The sequence below is a fragment of the Coturnix japonica genome, chromosome 3 (assembly GCF_001577835.2).
Source record: "Coturnix japonica isolate 7356 chromosome 3, Coturnix japonica 2.1, whole genome shotgun sequence".
Lineage (NCBI taxonomy): Eukaryota > Metazoa > Chordata > Aves > Galliformes > Phasianidae > Coturnix > Coturnix japonica.
This window is the reverse complement of record NC_029518.1, coordinates 45,357,699-45,374,168: the sequence shown is the minus strand read 5'-3', so window position 1 is coordinate 45,374,168 and position 16,470 is coordinate 45,357,699. Positions and strand designations below refer to the sequence as shown.

Here is a 16,470-nt window from a genome sequence, read left to right as displayed (position 1 = left end):
AAAAACCAAAAAGCACACAGTGAGGCCTACCACCTTATATAGGCATCTTAGCCTACATGATGAGAAGAAAAGGGGCAGGTGGGCAGGTGAGATAAACCAATTCAGCTGTGCCTCATTGGTATTCCTCATTGAGAGCAGGTGGCAAATTATTACAAATGAAAGGCTATTATAAAAAAGAAAAACAGGTACTGTTAGGGGCCTCTAAGGAGCTTATGGAATTCAGAGGTTTTATGGGTAATTGGTTCTGGACTGTGGTCCTTTGCTAATTCAGATGTGTTTGTTTCTGTGTTCTTTAGTCTTAGAGATGCAGATGTGATAGAAGATGGAAGAAGTTATATTGTGATGGAACAGGTAAGCGTATTGCTTGGTGGATTTTGTACAGGTGAATAAAGTAATGTTTCTAGCTAATGTGTTGTTGGTAGCTTTTTGTGCTCTGCTGTTGAACAGAGTGAATACTCTTTAGGTACTTATGTAAATAGAGCTGTACTAGAAGCTTTAACAAATGCTAGGTGTGACTAAGGAAAGACCTGCTTCAGATACAAAAACTTACCTATTCTATCTTATCTATTGTGCACTTGAACTCCTTTAAACTATTCCTTAAGTAGTTTAAACGACAAAGAGGAAATATATTTCAGTGCTGATGTCTGTAGTTTCTCTATGGCATAATGTGTTTCTGTAGAGTTTGTGATTATTATTAGGCTTTTGTTGAAGCTGTCTATGTATACAGTATCCTTGTTATGCTTGTGTTTCTAAAAGCAAAGATAGGGTTGTCTTAAGTGGTGGGTAATGAAACTTTAAACCTTGAAGTTTATGGTGACTCCATGTGATTAAGCAGTACAAATTAACCTAAAGAAATTATCTCTCTGGTGTAAGATACAGCAATTCAAGTTAAAGTGTTGACTTATCTTCAAAGGCAGTGATATCTTTCATCTGACTTGTCATATGACATATGATTTGTGCTGGCTAACTGTAATTTTATAGCAGAATTTATCTAGTCTTAAATTATTATCTTTATGTCTTGAGATGTTGAGTTTGCTGGGAATTTTGGAGACTTTTTTTCCCACTTTCTTCGAAATTCTAATAAAAATATTTTATGTAATGGGTATAATAAATAGTGCATTATTTATTTATTTATTTATTTTTAGAACCTTGAATACAGAGGAAGCTTAAGAAAAACAGTCCAAATCCCTGCAGAGAAGGGATTTCAGATACATTTTCAGAAGTAGTGTTTCTTGTGTTATGTAGCAGAATTTATATGTGTAAATTTTCTATGAAGTTATTATTTTCTTTGTATTTTATTACTCAGTTCCTAGTTACATAGTCTTCATCACAAAAATCATCAAAACTTTTCCTAGATGTAGATTTGTTGTTACTGAGAATGGAGCCTTCTGTCCCTGGTTGCATAATAAGACATATGGTTTGGAACAGGTAGAGGGAGTTTAACGTAGTGTGTGCTCTGTTTGCCATTATCTGGTGTTCTAAAGTAGTGTAATAAGCTTTGGAGAATTACTACAACCTGGTAGGGTTTATCATTGGGTAGTGCATGGGTTGAGCAGGCATCTGAGCCCAGTGCAACAAAGCAATTGGATGATTCTGGGCAGCATCTATGCAGCCTCCTAAATAAAATAATAGCTGATCTTGCAAGCACTAGATGAACAGTAAAAACCTTTTGGAGCCTTAACCTGTCACGTTATCATGTCCTTGACAATAAAGACAAGAGCTCCCTGAAGAATGGATCCTCTATGTGTTTTCCTTCCCCTTTACTTATTAGTAATAAAAAACAAGCTTTATTACTTTCCAGTATTTGTCTGGGACTACTGACCTCCAGAGTGTGACATCTTTTGCAGGAGAATGCCACTGTAGAGATGGGAAGTGATCCTGCTGCTTTTACTTTTTTTTTTCTAATAACAGAAGCTCTGATTTTGGGCTTTTTGATGTAAAAGGAAAAAATGAATAAGCTGTCACTAGCAACCCTGGTAGGAATAATAGGAGTTGGAGGCCTTGTGAGAAGTGCGTGCTGTTCTCCTGTGGGTTCCTGAGGGGGGGGTTGGGGGGGCTGTGCTGTGCTGCCCTGAGGATGCGGGGAGGGTGTGGGTGGGTTTGATACATTGTACGCTCGGTAAAAACTGCGTATTCATTTCTTTGAAGGTCCTATGCTTTTTATCTTCTGTTCCCTTAAACTAAGAAGAAAAATCCCATTGAATGCTTTTCCCTTATCTGCTAGAGGAAAAGGGCGGGGAAGAATAAATCCCGATAGCTATGCTGTAAAGCCTTGGGTTTTGGGTCTGTAAAAGAAGAGGTACGTGGGTGTGCTCCTGTTTGCTTTCGTTCCTCTAGCTCTGGGCGTGGATAACCTTTATTCTGGTACAGTGTTGCTGTGTTAGATCTGGAAGGTCCCCTGACATCACGTGGCTAATCGGGGCTCCTCAGTGAATAGGATCTGGCCCTTCAGAGTCGTCCTGAATGCCCTATTGAGTGGCTGACAGGAAGCCCTGTAGCGATAACAAAGGAAGAAATGATTCAGCAATAGCCGGAAGCCTCCCTTGAGCTCCCATCTGTGCGCCCATCTACTGCTATGCCAGCTGAGCTGCCTTCACATCAAGGGAAAGGCTCTCATTGTTCTGCACTTGGTTCTTCTCTTTCTTGTTCTGTTCTAAATGTCACGTTTCCCAAAGACGGAGTCAAAACCAAAATAAAACAACTGCTAGGGTGACAGAGTCAGAAAGTATTTAATGCTGGCTGAAGCAGAAAATGGATATGTGGAGGCAAAGTGCTGTGTTATAAATGTCAGGGCAATTTCCAAAATTAAAGTCCAGGGGATTAGGGTGTTGTTTTACAGAGCTGTGACAGACCATTGCTGTCTCCAGGGTGACTCCACTGTGGACCTATAATAACAAAGCCTCAAATCCTTTTTTAGGTAAGTTTGTAACCTTAACAAAAAGGTACCATTCAAAGTTTAAAATGGTTCTTCCTTTTTGTTACAATACTGAGAGGGCTGGAGTAACTGCGAAAATGTTAGGAAATACTTGTTTTTTTTCTCTTAAAGTAAAAGAAAGTGGCAAAGCCAGTCTCTACATGCTTCTTGCCTGAATTGCTGAGTAGCATTCCTAGCATGACTGTTAAGCTTTGCTGTATTTGGACAACACAAACATATATACATATATATCAGGGCATTTTGATACTTGTCTGTGTGAACTCCAAACATCAAATGTTCTGATCTAGATACTGATACACACTTATGTGAGTAAACTGCAGCTTTCCATCCCCTTTTTCTTTATAACAGAGAACACAAGTAGCACGAGAGTCACATCTTTGTTTTAATACAGTCTATGATATAGAAATGTACAAATCACCTTATGAAGTCAAGGTTGTTAACTTTGTTAGTTAATTTCCTAATTAATAAATAAGCTTGAGGTATTCCTGAACTTGGGTTCTTTGCTCTGATTTAAAAAAAAAAGGTAAGTAGTATTTGTTCTTCATTTAAAGACAGGATCCTCTTTCTGAAACTGTTTTTTCTACATTAGGCTCTGAGTACCTCTTGTATGATTTTAGTCCCTTCCAGCTGTTTTGTTTATCTGGGATGTCTGTTTTCAATGATGCTAAACTTCTGAGGAGATTTAACTTGTGGGATTCACTTACTTTTTGTGACAAAGTAGAGGAGCAATGGTGTAGAAAGAATAAAGGGATGTTTGCTGACATAGCTTTAAGAAATAGAGTCATCCTTTTCTTAAGGACTTGGGGAAAAAAATTGGCAGACTGCTGCAGAAGTAGTGTGGGGAGTCAGTCCAGGGTCAAAGCACTGGAGGTCAGCCAGGACACTTCAGGTCTCACACCTTCTGCCTTGTGAGAAGGTGACGTGGCAATATTTAAAATGAAGAATCGAGTCCTGGTTTTAGGTTTTTGACTTTGGAAACTAGTAGCAGCCACTTATCACTCCAGGACTGCATCCATTGTAGGACAGGGCTGCCCAGAGGGAGGAGGGCATATGGCAGTACTGTGGTCTCACTAAAGTGGTAGTCTTGTCAGATTTTGACAGAGTTGGTATAGATTAAGTTGTAAGTAGAAATGTTAATCTAGAAGTGAAACTTCATTCACTAAGTTGTTGAGTTTCCAGCAGTGTTATGAAAAGCAATATTTTTATTTTTTTTTTTTGTCCTGGAGAGCGCTGTGGGCTCCAAAAGCGCAGGGTACTGACTGCGGAGCACTCACAGTGGTTTGTTGGGAAGTGCTGCAGAACCACTTCAGTACCTTTCCAGGTGATTTATGGGGGAAAGCCTGACTTAAGAACATAAGACCTTAGCTGAGCTGCGTGGCTACAGCTGTCATCCTGTGTATAGAATGTAATTCCCTATTATATGGAAAGATAGAAATGCAAGAGTTGATAAAGCTTTAGCAGCACTGAAGAGAGAATCGATCTGGCATTCAGCTGAGTGAGGTGAGGATGTAAAGCACGCAGTCATCTCTTGGGGACCTTCTATTGCTCTCCCTTAGGCTCTGAGAGCTTAAAGCTCCACTTATCCTTTTGCCCCCTTGCTGCCTCCTGTGCGTAGCTGGCCGCGGGCGCTGGAGGGCAGTGCTGGACGTCGGAAAGACAGGCTGCTGGTTGAGCTGCCAGCACTAGCAGAACAGACAAATGCAGCCCTGCGTGCATGCCTTGCATTCCGCACTCTTAATTTTTCATGATAAATCCTATTTTTCTGCGCCCCATTTCTCTCTCATAATAATATGACAGAAGTAATACAATGCCTATTTCTGTGCTTTTGCGTACTTCATCTTTAGTTTGTTGTTTTTTTTTTTTTTAGCAGCCCTGTGGATGCCGGGAAGAGCCAACCTATTATATTCCATTCACAGTGCAGCCGATTGCAGGAAGCTGCATATTGTGCTTTTTTCGGGGAAACATGATGTTTTATTTTCCTTACGATTATATCTTCTCATGAACTCAATCTTGAAACTTAAGGCTGCTCTCTGAGTATTGACCAAAGGGACAGAATGAGTGTCCTATATGAAGGAGATTATTGATCACTGAGAGTCCATGCTTAAGAAAAAAGCAAGTGTTTACTGAAGATTGCTCTTGACATGAACCTCTTTGCTGCCTCAGCGCAAGGGAGTATAAAAAAAATCTCCATAAAACACTTCTGTAGCACCCAGCTTTTTTGTTTGGTGGCTCTGAGGAGGCTCAGATTCCTCAGAAAGCGTCTTGCTATTTATCTTCTTGCCAGATTAGTTAAGAGACTTGTCTGTTGTTTTCATCACTGCATTTTCTCAGTGACTTTTGTTTGTGTCACAGGGAGATGATCTTTTTCTCTTAGCTACCCTTAATGCTCCCTTTCTTCAGAGTTCCCCGGGGAAGCAGATTCCCCAAGCCCTTATTCAGACAAGAAAGCGAAGTGATTACTGAGGGACTTCATTTGTATTTGTATAGATGGCTCACGTTGCTAAGAATCGCTGTGATTAAGCCATCTCTTCTGGGACTTCATACACTGTGATAAATAACATGTCTCGCTCCTTTCCGTTTGTAAATGCAGTTATTTCAATGCATAAAAGTGTGCTGTGGAAGAAGTGCATTTCCATTTTTCGTTCTCCGATGGAAAAGGTAAACATTACTTGTTTATAGGTTGTTAAACCACAAAAACCAATTGTGAATGTTTTCTTTAGCTTAGTCTCAATGATACTCACCAGCCATAGGGACCAGATAATATTTCTATTTCATACATGGAGAACTGAGGCACAGTGAATTTTATTTTTTTTTTCTTTAAATATAAAAGTCGTGGAAGGCATCCAAGAAGCACGTGGCAGAAGCTGGAAGGCAATCAAGAATTCTGAGAGCTAGTTGTCTGCTTTGTGGACAATGGTTCTTCACTAAATTGAAAGGATTTTCTTCTACCAGTAATGAAGGTTAAGCAAAACAAGAGGCATTTAGGCTCTTAGCCCCAGCTAGCTAAAAAAGAATGTGGACCCTGCACTTCCTGAAATGTAAACGTGAAATCTTTAAAGATTATACTAAAAAATAGCCTGATGTAATGAAAGAAGAGAAAGGGAAGATAAGGAAATATTACTGTAATACTGTTTTAATTAGTAACTAGCCCATTTAAAGAATGTGTAAGCTCACTAACGCTAACCTGACAAGACCTTTGGGAGGAACATAACTCTATGAGTTTCTATGAGAAGTACTTTAACGTTGTGGTTATGGACTCTCATTATTCTCTTTTTCCATGTATGTGTGGTGGTCCCACAGCTACAATGTACTGAGAGGGAAAGGACCCTATTTACAGGACAGGTGCCCTAGAGCATGTGCTTATCAGCAGACACTGAATAAAGCTTCTGATCCTGGTGGTCACACTCCTTTGAACTTACTAGCCAGAGAATGTGCCTTATGATGCTGAAACTGTTTTTGCAAAACATCAAAACTCCCACTTTGGGCATCAAAAAAAACCCAGACTCTGTTGGACTGAAAACAGAAATTCTCTTCTTCCATGATCTGCTTGTTGTCTGATCTTTTGCCAGTGGATCACAGCAAGGGTCATTGTCAGTACATTCCCAATGTGTCCCAATTTTCCTGTCCTCTTTTGAGATGGGAGTAGAGTATTCCTGAGGGCTGCTAGCTCATGTTCCTTGTAGCTATGCAGGGAACATTCAGGGCACTGACATTCCTGATATCATCCATCATGCACACTAGGTTTGTATACTTAATAGCTTGACTCAGGCTAATTTACTTATCTGTCTGCACAAAGCAGTCATGTAAAGTCAGGTGCTTGTTCAAAGTGTACCTTGGTACCTGTGCTGCTACAGGAAAGGAGAGCCAGTATCCAGAAGTGTTTCTACCTGTCTGGGGGGTGAATATTTTGGTGATGACAACCTGACTGAAAGATTCTGCAGAGATTCATTTTATGGTTTGGCCTTAAATGGTGAAAGAATGAGATGCATACAAAAAGAAATGCTTATTTTAAGACAAGAAATGTTAAAGTTTGCTCTTGTACTACTAGGGAGTGTTGTGTTTTTTGTTTTTTCCTCTGTCAGTCCTGCAGGAAGTGAGGAAAATATGCCAGTCCTAGTGATTTTCAAAGGCAACTGGCTAATAACTGTGACCATGAAGAACACATGATGTCTGTGCACTGAGAAAATGCTGAGGAAGCTGAAAGGTTTCCTTTTCATTATTGGGATTAAAGTTTATGACTTTTTACATTTTGGCCCTCTAACCCCTTCCTGTAACAGAAAGGAGGAAAGAGTTCCACTATTCTAGGAAGCTTCAAGATTATAGACAAGTGTGAAGTTCTGAAGGCAAGTGGATGCCATTTCCAAAACTATTTGCTTGTATGGCAGGACTTATTTGTGCTGTTATGACCTACATATGATATTGCAGAAACTGAAGAAATATAATCAAATAGACTCAGTTTGCAGTGTAGCTGGTGGTCTGGCTGTGCTCTGGCCACCAGGAAGTGTCCTGATTAACACTAGCATGTCTTGGACAGGAAGGAGAGAGTAGGGCTGCTGTGTAGTGTTCCATGCTGGAAACGCAGGGTGATACTTGTGAGTTACTGACTGAAAAGGTTTGTGATGCTTTCCAAGTCAAATTGATCAAGAGACCAATTAAAGTTACTTCTGTGGTTATGTGAGTTTGCTACCAATTAATTTTTGTTGTTGTTGTTTTTAATGAAACAAGCAAGTCTATTCTGGTAATGTCAGGAGTAACTTACTCTTTGCAATTCCAGCATTGTTTTCTATAAGCCTTTATTTTGATAATTAAAATATAATTGGAAAGCTTATACATAACAGTAATTTTTAAAAGTTTTATTTGGATGTTGAGTACAAGTTGCATCTTGCTTTCCAAGTGATTAGGCAATTATCCTTCTCTAATTAACAAAAACCTCCTTCATATATGCAAATGCTACTCTGAAAGTAATGCCTCCCATTTTATTATGTTGGCCTACAACCTCAGAGGTGGATGTTGGTGGTAAGGCAGGCAGTGGGGGTTGAACTTCTAGGCTAATATTCCACTACATTTTGTTGCTGTGCTACAGATGGCAGCAGTGGGACAGTCTGACAAAATGACATCAGACATGGAAGTATGTGTGAAGTAAAGTGAAGTTCAGATTTTCCACTGAATTCCTCCAAGTGCAAAAGATTGACACCCATTGTCATTATTAATGTTCTCTGAAGAGTGATGAAGACCAGACAGTGGATGTGAGCACAGTGAAGTGGTGGGTGGTGTGTCGCAACTGTGGTGACAGTGGATCACCTACACTGATATGAATCTTTATGAGCATGGTATCCAGGTTTTGTTTATGGCTGATAAAAATACACAGCTCATGGTGGTGGCTCCAGAAAAAAAGTGTTTTGTAGCTGAGAATTTCCTTTATTAAATGGCGTTATTGTGCTCTTTGTATCTGCTGTAGTTTCTGTGGAAATAAATAGGAGGCATTACTTTCAAAGTGACTGTGTGTTTATATAGAAGTTTATAACACCTTTTGAGCAGCTACTACTTTGTAGAATTAGAAGGCAGAATACCAAAGGAGGTAGTTAGGAAGCAGGAGGTGCCAGTGGGAGTTCAGAGTTTTTGGAGAGGACTTCATTAGGAGGTTGGGATCCATTAGGAAAAAAAAAAGGAAGAAATTTAGGTAGAAAACCTGCTTGACTGAGGAACTTTTAGCTGAACTATGATCATGAGAAATGAGGGGGGAAAAAAATGGAATGAAGAGTCAACTATTCTTCAGGTGTTTAGTGATGAAATTGGAGAAGTAACTGGAGATAAAATTAGTGAGGGATGTTAAAGTTGATAATAGAGATGTTATAGAAATGCTTGTAGCAAAAGGGAGTAAATGTGATTCTTTTTCAGCTTGCAGAGTTGTACAGGAACTGTTCAGTCATGGCCTGAATCATTCATTGAGCACCTGGGGAAAGGACCTGGTCAGCCCTGGGAGCATAGGTGAAGGCAATTCATCTGCATGACCGGAAGGGTTGCAGCCTGGCTGCACCTCTTAGACCTCATTTAAGGGCTGACTGCCACTGGGGAAGGATCTTTTTCTGGAGATCCCTCCTTGGTGAAGCTTTCCTCTGTGAGTCTGGAATCTTCTGATATGGGTGAGCAATCTTCTTCCCTTCCTTTATAGCACCTTTCTATTGTGCTGGTCCTTCTGTCATCACACCTCTGTTGTAATGCCTTTCCCATTGTATTGATCTGTCCAATTGCTACAGGGGTACTCTTAGGAAACTGTAGGCTTGCTGGCTTGGCACAGGGACCACTTGCAGTCTGTTTCCAAATGTGTGGAAGACAGGAAAGTAACTGAGAGCTGTCAGCAGTTTTCAATTTACCATGGTCAAATCATGCTTGACAAACAAGATCACCTTGTATGGTGAAATGACAGGGCTATGTGGGTGAGGGGAAATTAGTTAATTTTTTTTATTCCAGTTCCCACAGCCTTCTTAGGGTATCAGATATGCTGAATCTTGGGCAGTGAGATTTGGAGACTTAGTCTCTGGTGACTTGAAATAAGCAAAGCACCTCATGAATTATTACTGGAGCTGATATGGAAAAAATATTTCTTGGTGGCCTGGAAAATTCAGTGTGTTCTCAGCATATTTGTGAGTGTTACTGACCTAGGGAAACTGAATGACAAATTAAATGGTCCTGAGAAGCCATGAAAAACTTGTGAACTGGGCCAGCAGAAGCCTCATTAAATGTAATAAGAAGATAACCGAAGTCCTGCTTCTAAGGTGATATGACCCCATCCTTGTGTCTGTCCAGGCTGGGAATTAAATGTCTGAGAGATAGTCCTGTGGAGGACCTGTAGGTTACAGTGCATACTAGGTTGCAAGTGAGCCACGACAGTGGCCTCTTTGCAAATTCACTTATAAGAATTACTGATTTTGTGCTGTTATTAATACTGTCACAGGAGGACTGTGGCTAGCAGTCTGAAGGAAGTTAATAGCTTCTTCTGCTCAGTGCTAGTGATCTACCACAGTGATCAGGAGCCCAAAACACATGCTCTGTAGGGAAGTATAGGGGGAGTTCAATTGGTTTAATTTTGCAAAGAGACAACTAAGGATTAATCTAATGCAAGTTTTGGCTACTCAAGGTTTTTTCTTTCTTAGTGGTAGGTGGCATTATAAGGGTCAGCTGCCATATTTTCTTGCTTGGGTGTCTGTGAAACACTTGTGTTATGGGAAAACTTAGTGCATACTAGAGAAGTGTTTTGCAAGTCAGTGATGCAGCATGGAAGAAGGTACTTGGAGATGCTCTGTAGTCTGTATCCAGGTGGTCTTCAAGATTCTGTTAGACAAAGGCATGGCTGGTTGATTTACTATTTGCAGCAGTCTTGGTTTGAGAGGGTGACTGGACTAGAGATATCCAAAGTTTTTCCTCTTATTCCAAAGAAGCCTATCAGCAGTAGCAATATTGTATATCAGCTGCTGGAGGTTCTCACATTTTCATTATCTACCTCCAAAGTGTGTTTTGTATGGTTGTAACAAAGGTGGATTTGTAGCTAAGCTGGTATTACAGGACTGTGGCTTCCATTGCTTGAGTAACCTTAAGGATTACCAACCCATTTGCTGTTTGTATAGACCTTTTTAATCAGCCTCAGGGAACAGGTGTTGGGGCTGGAGCTGAGCTGTGGGAGGCATTGGAAACAAGACAAAAGAAACAATCCACGAACTTGGTGTTCTGTTTAATTCCCATGCTTGGGAGATTGTTCTGTCTAGGGTAGCTCTATTCTACCTGGTTAAGCCCTTGTAGCTCTTGTAGCTCCACAACAGCATAAACCACAGAGTTTTTCTGAAATGCGGGTAAAAATATGGGGGCTTTTCTTGTGCTAAGCAGTGAACTTTCTCAGCAATGCTGCAAGGAAAGGGAACATTATTTTTTCAGTATAAAAAGGAGTTCAGCTTATTTTTCTTAGCAAAATTAAAGCTTTAACCTCTCTCTTGCAAGTTCTCCTATTCAAAACCAGTAGAGCCAGACTGTGCACAGTGTCATGATAAAAGTGCTCCAGTGATCTTGGAAAAACAGGCCTTCTAAATAGTCTGGCATGTCCGAGACCTACATCCATACTGGGTCAGCCCGAGGACAAAGAGGATAAAAACATTGCTGAAAGCCTTTTCTCCCTGTCTCAGCTTCTAGTATAGCTGTGTTCGTTCGGGCCAAAGAATCTATTGGATTTCATCCAGACTTCTCTTGTTCTTGAGGCTGGATTTACTGGAGTTTAAATAACAACAAAATGTGAACTGATTTTTGTCAGTCCGACTGCTCTTTTGGGCTTGGAATCTTTTGTCCATTTTTACTCAGTGTTTTCCAAGAATGATACAACCACAGATCTGGTAGGCCAGATCTGCTAAAGACAAAGAGTATGGGACTCAGATCCCAGGATGGAAAAACTGCTGGCTTGTGGTCTGTGCTGAAGATCCAGCTTGGTGTTCTTTCACAAATGTCAGTAACTTTGGTTGGTGGTGGTTTATATGTTCAGTCCACTGCTCCTAGGCTCTTTCCCAGAGCATTCTCTGCCATGTGAACTGTTAAACAGCGTTATGAGCTAGCAGCATAGCCCTAGTGTGTTCTGGCCTTTCTCTGTGAGCTAGTTCTAACAGGAGTGTGTGGCTCCAATCTCTAGCACAGGGAAGACTCCTAGATGACACTGAGGAGTAGGGCTTGATCAAAGGCAAGAAAAAGCAATTTGCCTCTTACTCAGGTGCCAGTCTGACTAACCAGCCAAGGACTAATTGGTGGGATGCTCCAGATCCTCCTGCCTGCTGACACCCCCTGGTGTTAATTTTTTTTTTTTTTTTTTTCAAGTAACAGCTGCTACTTGGTTGAGTCTCCTTGTGCCCCACAGCCAATGAGATGAAGCAGTGTGATTTTCTGGGATATGTGCATATTAAGGGGTGTAAAGGTGGCAGCCAATGGCTGGACAGAAATGTATGTGGAAATGTTCACAATATTAACCTGTAAAAGCTGAGGTGACAATTACTTTCTGAGCAAATTGTGAGCATATTACAAGAGTTTGAGCATCACAGTTCCTCTCCCCTCCAACAAAATGGATGAACTGTTCAGAGCAGAGACTATGTTACAAAGGTGGCTCCTGAGAATATTCAGGTATGGGGAAAGATCTCAAAATTCCCCTTATTTGAACTTTTCCAAACTTAATACCCTCTCTCTTTGTCACTAATGTTCTTTCTTCCAGTACTGATACTGTCTGAAGCAACGCAAAGGGAAGATGTTCATTTGAATACCCATGTTTTAAGAACGTCCTGATACTCGGAGTGAATTATGGCCTTTACAGTGTCTGAAACATCTATCAGAAGTGTGGAATTGCTGGAAATTGTCTTATTAAGGAAAGCAAAATTTTTTATTTTTTTACAACAGTGGATACTTCCTAGTGTATATTAAAAGTGATAAATTCAGATGGAAAACTGTGGGTTGTTGAGACTTCTTTAGTCAGCGTATGAAATGGTGCCTTGGCAGATGATCCAAAGGCTCTAACAGTTTCTTTGGCAGAGTTTTATCAGTGTGAATTATTCATGGTCTTTACTCATCAGCCTGGTGTTCCTTGTCCTGAGAATTCTGCTTTATATCTATAAAGCAGATTCTGAGGAGACAATTTCCTGGAAGGTACAGAATTTCTATAGAATGATGGCTGTTAGAACTAGGGGAGAACTTGAAAAGTGGAGAGAAAATGGGGGTGGGAAAGGTCTGGTCTTTGCTTGATTTTTTTCCTGGAAAAAAAAGCACCATTTCTAATATTCATCTAGCACCAAATATGGCTGATAGTGAGTTAAGTGGTGAGGAACCTCTATGGTCAAGAAAAGGGAAAAATATGGGAATATTTACTGTACAGGAAAGAAAGGGCAAGTTCAAACACTGTTTGCTGCAACAGAAATACCACTGTATATTTTGCTTTATCTTGTATTTATCAGGAGTTGTCTAAAATATGACACAATGGAACTATGTGGACTCCAAAGCAATGTACAAAACTTCAACAGAAGGCTAAGAAAAGTTTTCTTGCCTTTTTAGTAGAGTAAAATTTCATTCACTGTCACATGTTAGTGCATATTTGGCAGCTCTTGCCTGCTTTTTCACTGGCTTGAGTGAAATGTTGAGGTTGGGGGTTGGGGATCCATGACTGTGAGATTGCTGGCTCTGGTTTCTGTGTACCAGCAGAGCACTGTTCACAAGCCTTTTCCCAGCTCCCTCCCCCTCAGTATGGAAAGGAGTGAATGGCTTCTGTGTTCTGTAAACATAGCAGAAGTCATAAAAATATACGGTACTAATATTAGCTCCTGCTTCTGGGCCCTTTCTGTCTCCGTATGATTGTGTAACAGCAAGGAAAATGCTGTTTGGTCACATCTGTATGAGGAGGAACTTGTTGGTAGGTGCTATGTTTGTTTCTCTGTCTTTCCAGCAGTACAAAAAGCCATAACAAATTTCTGCTCACAATTTTACCTGAGCGGTCAGAAAAAAAACACAACAAAGACCCATCTGCTTGTGACTAGATATGACTGTTCTATACGTAATTGTTTCCATACAGTCCTCACTGAGAAATGTGACTGCAGTGGTAAATCTAATGGCATCTAAACATTTAATAGCACAGACCTGCCCTGTCCCACACTGGTAGAGAAAATAGGTTTTATTCTATAAAAGCAATGACAGTAATTCATACTCTTTCTAGAACACTTGATGAGCTTTTCCTAGAAAGGTATTCAGTAGCCTCTAAGTAATATGTTAATAAATGGGAGTCAGGTCTATAAAACTGAGCTCTGGTTTTCCACGGCGGTCACTTACTTCCAGGCTCTGGGCTCAGTTTCCTCAGGGCTGGCATGCAGTGAGGATGTCTGTTTCTGTGAAGGAGCAGACAGCTTGGTCTGTGTGCAGGAGGTGTGTTTCTGCCTATGTTACCATGTTTTTGCTTAGATTCTGGTAAACATATATTCTGTGTGTCAACAATGTAAAAACACAGGAAGCTGTTGCTGCTGTTAAGTTGTACCCTCCCCCACGGTTTGAAGACAGAAGTGTCTTATCTGACCTCTTTGAGACCATGAAGTGTGAAAGTACTAACTTGCTACAATCAATTTAAAAGCATTCTGTTACCTCACTGGAAATTGTAGTGTCAAAGCAGGCTGTTAGAAAGAACCATACCCCAGAATGGCAATTAACATTTCAAACCCTTTATTTCAGAGTCTTCACTGCCTGATATTTTATTGTTGTGAGGTTTGTTTTGTCTTGTTTCCTTTGTGCAGTTGTGAGGATGGCATCCTCCTTCCACTGCAGTCTATGGTGGAGTACACAGTTGGTGTCAGTAGTAGGTTCATGGGCCAGTGTCATGTCTCTATGAGCACTTCTGCAAACAAACTAGGTCATTCTCCATTTTGTTACTCTGCTGCTTCTCTAGAGTCATCTAGAAGGAATGGCTTATCTTAACTTTTACCTTTTGCCAGATTATATCCATTTTATTTGCCCCTTTAATTTGTTTTGCACTCATCTTGGTCCATCTCACAACCTCTGGCTTCCTTCTTAATTCTACATTTGTTTTGTGACAGATTTCAGATTCAGACCATTGCACATCAGAGACTCATCTCTCCATCTCCTCAAAATCTATTATTTTTTTTTTTAATTAAAAGCAATAATAGCATGTAAGAAAGGAGGGAAAATAATACTTTATGTAAGCCAAACTTCAGTTCTCCCTGATTTTCTTTCCTAGATGGTGATGTCAACAGAAGATTGAGGATTGGAAACACACATCAGATTTCAGTAGCTGGCCTGAAGTTATGCCACAGAGATGCGGTGCAAACCCTTCTCATTCTCTACCAACTAAATTCTTAAGAACTTAATAGATACACACACACATACAGTCCAAGGAAGTCAAGACTTCTGCTAAACTGAAGTGGATGTGGCCTTGTGAACAGGGGGCACAATGTACAGCTGTGTCCTATGGCAGGGAGTGTTACTACTCTGGCTGCTCAGAATGAAGGATGTGGTCACATCCCCCAGTACTGTCACAGCTACAACTCCCCACTGCCTAATCTAGATTTGATTTTCATCTGCTTTAGTTATCTGTCTAGTTTCTCCAGCTTTGCACTCTGCCCAAACACTATGAACTCCTGAGGCATTTCCTTCCTATCTTCTCAGGCCATCAAACAAGAACATGAGCATTGCTGCTGTGGATCCTCTTGCACACCTGTGTGCTTTAAAGGTTTGAAATGTCTGAGGGTCAGTGGGGAATCTTGGTTTCTTTGGAAATTGAATGAGTCTCAAGTTTTTTTTGAATAACGATGAATGAATTGCAATTAGGCTTAATGTAGAATGGAAGCAGTGGTGTGCTGCTTTTTTTCTCTTAGATTTCTATATGCTTATTATAATATATAAGAAATATAATAAAAATTATATTGTTATATATGTTCTAATTCCTGCTGTATTTGTGTTAGATAAGATGGTCACTTTTGACTTAACCTTTCCATGGGAACCATCTGTCATCTATTCCCACCATTAGTGGGATGGAGTAATTCACTGTGTGATCCAGACCTGGCTGTGACCTTCGTGGAGCCACCCAGTGGCAGTAGTAATTAATGCCGTGTTGCTGGGCAACACTTCCACCGTTAACTGGGTTGAGACCATAAGTACTGTCATGTGAATTGCTAAATGGCCATAACCTGGTAGCTTAACTGTGGCCTCTGCTTTGGCAAGACCTCCAGCCTTGCCACTGAGGAAAAACGACATCCTGTTTTCATCTGTCCTCTGGACAGCTGTTAAATTCCCTCAGCAACTTTGGTCTACAGCGTGCACCAGAGAGAAGTGCCCTAGGAATTGCAGTCTGTCCCTGACATGAATGTGGATAATGAGTATGGTTAGGTGATGATGAGGGAAAAGATGTCAGGCCCAAGTGGCAGAAGCTCATGCTGAACCCTGGAAATGTTTGTTTTATGGTTTAATGTTTAGATAAGGGGGATAGAATAGGGGGAGAAAAAGTGGTGAAGCAGGGTTAGCATCTTTCAAAATTCCCAGAAGAGACAGGCTAACATTTTAATGTGTTTAATTCTTCCTTGACCTGTTTGGTATGGCTGTGCAGTACAACTGTGCGCACGGACCTGTGGGGAGCTGTAGGGGGAATACTGAGGGTGAAGGATTACTTGAGGTTGTAGAGGAGTGTGTTTTGTCAGGGATGTTTACGCAAGACATCTTTCTGGCTAACTGAGTTTTGCTGCAGGTTAGGGCTCTGGAATCCCTGCCCTCGTTGCCCCTGGAGGTGACATCTTGAGCTGACGATGACACTTCAACCAGAGAAGTTTCTCTGCTTTGTGCAGGGATTGAAAATCTCAGTTTTAAGTATGGCAGTTTAGTCATTGGTTGCTGAAGTTGGCCAAGTGACATCTACCCCTGTGTTGATGTGTTTATTACATGAGAGGAAAAGAAGAAATGAAGGTGAATCTGTTCTCAGAGGTTAGTGGGGTTAAGGGAGTTATTACCTTTAATGAGAAAGTATCTTC

The 16,470-nt window shown here is 40.7% G+C and overlaps 1 long non-coding RNA gene across 2 annotated transcripts; it reads left to right on the top strand.

Annotated features, from left to right (window-relative positions):
- The first annotated feature begins 111 nt into the window (after positions 1–111).
- On the top strand, positions 112–15,285 carry LOC107311600. 2 transcript variants are annotated; one of them, XR_001554159.2, is made up of 3 exons: positions 112–185; positions 297–351; positions 14,688–15,285. It is a non-coding gene; the product is annotated as an uncharacterized LOC107311600 (long non-coding RNA). The 2 variants fall into 2 exon arrangements; XR_001554160.2 differs by lacking the exon at positions 14,688–15,285 and adding an exon at positions 1,146–1,677.
- The last annotated feature ends 1,185 nt before the right edge of the window (positions 15,286–16,470 follow it).